Genomic DNA, 6176 nt, shown 5'->3' on the forward strand with positions numbered 1-6176 from the left:
GGCCCCGGCACTGCTGGCACCCAGAGATCAGGGAGGGGGCCCTGCTGGGTCAGCTGGTTTGGGGTGCGGGTCACTCCTGGATCAGTGGGCTTGGGGTGCAGGGTCCTCCTAGCTCAGCCAGTTTGGGGTGCGAGTCACTCCTCGATCAGCTGATTTGGGGCAAAGGGCCTTCCTGGCTCAGCCAGTTTTGGGGTGCAGGGCCCTGCTGGTTTAGGGTGCAGCAGGGTCAGTGCACAGCCAGTTTTGGGGTGCAGATCCCTCCTGGATCACATGATTTGGGGGTGCAGGGCCCTGCTGGATCAGCCACTTCGGGCTGCGGGGCTGCTCTGGGGCAGCAGCCTCCCCATTCAGGGGCAGCATCTTTGGGGTGCAGGACCCATCTGGGTGCAGAGGGTTTGGGGTGCAGGACCTGTCTGGGTGCAGGACCCCTGGATGCAGGGCTGGCTCAGGGTGAAGAGGATTTGGGGTGCAGAACCTGTCTGGGTCAGGGTGCACAGGGTTTGGGGTTTTGGTCCCTCCGGTGTCCAGATGCAGCCAGAGCTTGGATTGCGGCCATGGCGCGGCTAGGTTGGGGTGCGGGTCCCTCCCAGTTCAGGCTTCGGCTCCTCCCAGTTCGGGGCTCGGGTCCCTCCCGGTTTTGGGGCTCGGATCCCTCCCAGTTCGGGCACGGCTGGTGCAGGGTCCAGGCCCCTCTGGGCTCGGCTGTGGCTGTTTCAGGGTTTGGATTCCTACCGGTTCAGGACGCGGCTGGTTTAGGGTGCGGGTCCTGCCTGGTTCGGGGTGCGGGTCTTGCCGGTTCGGGATGCGGGTCTCTCCCGGTTCGGGGTGCGGGTCTCTCCCGGTTCGGGGTGCGGGTCTCTCCCGGTTCGGCACCAGACTGGGTTGCAGGTGCAGCAGAGCAGGCGCAGATCCCTCCTGCTTCGGGATTCAGTCGGTTCGGGAAGCAGATGGTTCAGGATGCGGTTCCTCTTGGAACCTGCTGCGGCTGGTTCGGGATGCAGACTCCCCGGTTAGGGATGCGGATTCCCCGGTTCGGGATGAGGATGCCCGCTCGGTTCGGGATGCGGATTCCCCGGTTCGGGATGAGGATGCCCACTCGGTTCGGGATGCAGGTGGCTCGCGATGCGGACCCCCCGGTTCAGGACGCAGATCCCCGCTCGGTTCCGGACGCCGCCGTTTCCACCCGGTCCCGCCGCGGGCTCGGGGCGCAGCCGGTGCCACGGACCCGACTGCGGCGGGCGAGGCACGAGCGGAGCTTTTATGGGCGGCGCGGGCGGCGCCAGAGCGGGGCGGGCAGAGCCTGCCCGGGGACAGCCCTGTGCCTTCCCCCGGTACCCCCGGTCCCCTCCCCCGGTCCTCCCGTCCCCTCCCCTGGTCCCTCTCTCCCCTCCCCGGTCCGGGGGCTCCGCAGGCCCCGGTGCCGCCGCTGCTGGTCCCGAGCTCTCGTTGGAGGCGGCTCCTCCGCCTTCCCAGGCACCCCCGATCCCGAATTTCCCTCCCTCCCTCCTTCCCCCCATTCCCTCTCCCACCTCTTTCCCCCCCAAATCTCCCCAGGCGCTTCTGGGAGCCGACTCCAAAATCAGTGGGAATTAAAAGATCCTGATAACAGCAAAGCTCCGGGATTTTATCGATGATTTATCGATGACTGATTTTATCTTTATTTATCTTTCTAGCCCAGCAGCCACGGGATCGCTCCCTGCGGGCTTCGCATCCCCAGAGAACAAAGCAGAACCTTGGAATGATTTCCCCATGGAAAAGCCTTTCCCAGCCCGCCCCCCCGTCCCCCGCTTCCTTCCTTCCCTCATCCAGCCCAGGGCCCTTCCCCCCCCCCCCCCCCCCCAAAAAAAAGGCTGAAAATACCCTCTCCATGAAAATCCCTATCCATGAAAATGCTACTCCCGGCGGCTGGAATTTAATTAAAGTGGGAACAGGGAATTGTCCCTTCCCGCAGCCCGGGTTCGTATCCAGGGATTTGAACGCCGCTGCTGCCAGAACCATCCCGGCCCTGCTGCTCCAGCCGGGAATTCTGCCACGAATGCTGCCGGGAATTCTGCCAGGACCGCCGCTTCTCCCTCGGGAATTCTGCTTCTCCTCCGGGAATCGCCCGGGGAACCCGCGCTCGACCCTCCGCTGTGGCCGGGGGTGATCCCAAATCCCGGATTTGGGGGAAGAGGAGCCAATCCCAGGTAAATCCCGGAGGAATTCGGGAGCGAGCCGCTGGAATTCTTGGCTCCCAGGTCGGTTGTGGAACCCGGACCGATCCTGAGGTTTATTCCACGTGGGATCTCGGCGTTTCTAGGGGGATCCAAGGGGTCCAGGCCGGGCCCAAGCGCTCCGAGCGCTCCATCCCGACGCTCCCGGGCCGCTCGATGGCAGCATTCCCTAAAAACCCGGGAATAGGAGCGAGATCTGGGAATGCGGGCTGGGAATGGGAGCTGGGAATGTGGAAATGAGGGCTGGAAATGTGGAAATGGGAACCGGGAATGTGGGAATGGGAGCCAGGAATGGGAGCTGGGAAGGTGGGAATGGGGGGGGGAGGGGGGAATGGGAACTGGGAATGAGGGAATGAGGGTGGGGAATGCAAACTGGGAATGAGAGTCGGGAATGTGGGAATGGGAGCTGGGAATGAGGGAATGGGAGCTGGGAATGTGGGAATGGGAGCCAGGAATGGGAACTGGGAATAAGGGAATGAGGGCTGGGAATGGGAACTGGGAATGTGGGAATGGGAGCTAGGAATGAGATTCCCAATCCCCTCCCCAGCCTTGCCCCGGGATTTTGGGGCATGGCCAAAATCTGGGAAAGGCCAAACCCCAACTGAAGGGACTCCCGGCTGAGGGGGGATCAGAAATTCCAAACACTCGGAGCCATTCCCAGGAAATCCTTCCCCTTCCCTCCATCCCTGGCTGCTCCAGGGAGCTCATCCCTGCCTCCTGCCTCAGTTTCCCACTGGGAAGAGGGAGAAAAGTCTTGGCAGGTCCCGGAGGAAAGATGGGGATCTTTCCCTGGGCAAGGAATTGGAATTCCGGGTGGTGTCCCCATAGAAGGGGCACGGAGGAATTTGGGAATCTGGAGGGAATTTCGGGTTTTCTTTCCTTTGCAAGAGATTGAATGGAAAGGAAAACAATCAATCGATCAATCAATCAATCGATCAATCAATCAATCAATCAATCTGGAGTGGACACGGAGGAAATTTCTGGCTCAGCTCATCCCGATCCGGCTGGGACAACTCAGATTCCCCTGGATCCCAGGGCTGCTCCAGGCATGGGTTCCCGACATTCCTGCTCCTTCCCATTCCCAGGGATGCTCCAACCATGTGGAATTATTGAAAACAACAACAACAACAACAAAAATCAAATTCAGGTGTTTTTAAGGGGAATAAAATCATTCCTGGTTTTCAAGTGGGAATTCTCCCAGCCCCAGGGCTGAGGGATGCAGAAATTCACCCCTGTGGGAAGCAAATTCCTCTTTTTGGAGGGCGATGATAAAAAGGTTTTGTGGTCTTTTATCAACTCACCCCAAAAAGGAGAAATTTTCCATCCCTGCAGCCCAGAATCCGGGATTTTCTTGGGAATGAAGTGACCCTGTGTGGGATCTCAGGACGTGCTTGGGGTGTTCCAAGTTATCCCAGAGGAGGTTTGGGATTTGCTGAGGGTTGGGGAAGAAGGGGAGGGAGCCCAAAATTCTCAGAAAAACCTGGGACTGCCAGGTCAGGAATCTCATCCTGGACCTTTCCCAAGCCTTTTCCACAAGGATGGGGACGCCAGACTCCCAAATCCTGCTGGGCCTGGAGGAAATTCCGTCCTTGTCCTGCTGGGAAGCACCAGAATCGTGAATTTTCCATCCTTGGAGGTCCTGGCTCCTCCACCCACCCCAGTCAAGGGCTTGGATCCTAAAATTTGGGAATGGGGGACAATGGGAGGAGGTTCAGGCTTTGCCTCCTCCCCAGATCGAAGCTGCGGGTCCCGAACCACCAAAAATCCCTGCAATAGGCATTTCTCTGGAATTGGTGTTTCCCTGGAATTGGCGTTTCCCTGGAATTGGCGTTTCTCTGGAATTTTGGAGAGAATCGAACCAGCGCAGGTGCCTCAGGCTGGGATTGAAATCTGCGTTTGGCGGCTGGGAAGGGTTTCCCGGGGGAGTTCTTAATCCCATTGTTTTCCTCCTCCTCTTCCTCCTCTTCTTCCCCCTCTTCCCGGGGTGCTTTCGGGATCTGGAGTCCCCCCCCAGCCTGGATTTTGAATTTGAGCCCTCCTCCCAAGGCTGGATTTGGGATTTTGAGGCCCCCCTGGATTTGGGATTTGGAGCCAGCCCCCCCCCCCCCCATCCCCCCAGCCTGGCATGTGGAGATTTTGCAGCTCAAAATTCGGGAGTATTTCCTAAATCCCAGTTGGTTTTAATATTTTTTTTTGTTTTGTTTTGGTTTTGGCACTCAGAGGGTGAAAGCTCCCAGTTAGGAGAATCCCAGGCTGGGATTTATCTCCCTGGGAACTCCTGGAGGGATGAAAATATCCTGGCAGAGTTTAAGGACTTCAAGGATTAAATCCTTAAATTGGGATGGGATTTTACGACCCTGCCTTGAATTTAACCCCTCCTCACTCCGGAGCTGCCAGAATCCCAGATTTTCCCTTTCCCCCCCTTACCTTTTCCCCCACCTTTTTCCTCTCTTTCCTTTCCCCCTTTTTTTCCCTTTCTCCCTTTTCTCCCCTTCCCCCCCATTTCCCACTTTCCTTTTTTTTTCTTTTTTCATCTTTTCTCCCCTTTCTCCTCTTTTCCCCCTCCCATCCCTCTTTTCCCCCATTTCCTCTCCCCCCAATTTCCCCATTTTGCCCATTTCCCAATTTCCCCATTTCCCCTTTCCCCCTTTCCTTTTTCCCACTCCCATTTTCTCATTTTCCCCTTTCCCATTTTTCCCCTTTCCCCCTTTCCCCCCTTTCCCTTCCCCTTTCCCCATTTTCTCATTTTACCATTTCCCTATTTCCCATTTTTCCCTCATTCCGATTTCCCCTTTCCCCATTTCCCATTTTCCTTTTCTCCCATTTCCCCTTTCCTTTTTCCCATTCCCCCTTTCTCATTTCCTTTTCCCCATTCCCCCTTTCTCATTGCACTTTTCCCCATTTCCCTTTCCCCCTTTCCCCATTTCCCCATTTTCCCTTTTCCTCCATTCTCTTTTCCCCCCTTTCCCCTTTTCTCTTTCCCCACCCACAGTCCATGATTCACTCCCGGGACTGATGCCCCGTTAATGATTAAATCCCATAAATCCTGCAGCTCCAGCAGCACTTCCAGCTGGGAAAACAAATCCAGGAATAAAACCCTGGCTGCTCCCCAGCGGCAAAACTCCAAATCCTGTTCCAGTTGGGATTTTGGGATCAATTCCTTCGCTTTTCCCCAGGTCAGTCCAGCAGGGCCCTGCCCATTAAACAGAATAAATGGAATAAAGGGAATAAAGAAATGGATCATTCCAGGTCGGTTTCTGCTTGTTCATCCCTGGGGGTGGAACAGGAGAATTTCCGCTGCCGGAACGATCTCTGCTCCTCCCAGAGGGAAAGCAAAGAGAATTAGATTTGAATTCCTTGGGGGAAAAGAGAAAAAAGGGAAAAAATAATAAAAATATAAAATAAAAGAAAAAATAGAAAAAAAAGAAAAGAGAATTTAAGGAGCTCTCTGCTCTCAGTGCAGGGAATTTCACCACTGAGCTGGAAGGGAGGTTAAACATCATCCAGGTCAATGCCCTGATGGGGAACTATTGAAAAGAAAATTTTAAAAAATCAAATTAAGGAGTTTTTAAGGGGAAGAAAATCACTGTGGTCATTCCCAACTTCCATGTGGGAATTCTCCCAGCCCCAGGGCTGAGGGATTCAGAAATTCAGCCCCATGGGAAGCAAATTCCTCTTTTCGGAGGGTGATGATAAAAGGGTTTTGTTGTCTGTTATCAACTCATCCCAAAAAGGAGAAATTTTCCATCCGTGAAGCCCCGAATACAGGATTTTTTGGGAATAAAGTGACCCCGTGCGGGATCGCGGTGTTAATTCCCAGGATGTGCTTGGGGTGCTCTGAGTTATCCCAGAGGAGGTTTGGGATTTGCTGAGGGTCAAGGAGGGAACCTGAAATTCCTGGAAAAACCTGGGATTGCCAGGTGGGGGATCTCATCCCGGACACAGCCCCTTGGTCAGCAGCCA

The sequence above is a fragment of the Cinclus cinclus genome, chromosome 29 (assembly GCF_963662255.1).
Source record: "Cinclus cinclus chromosome 29, bCinCin1.1, whole genome shotgun sequence".
Classification (NCBI taxonomy): domain Eukaryota; kingdom Metazoa; phylum Chordata; class Aves; order Passeriformes; family Cinclidae; genus Cinclus; species Cinclus cinclus.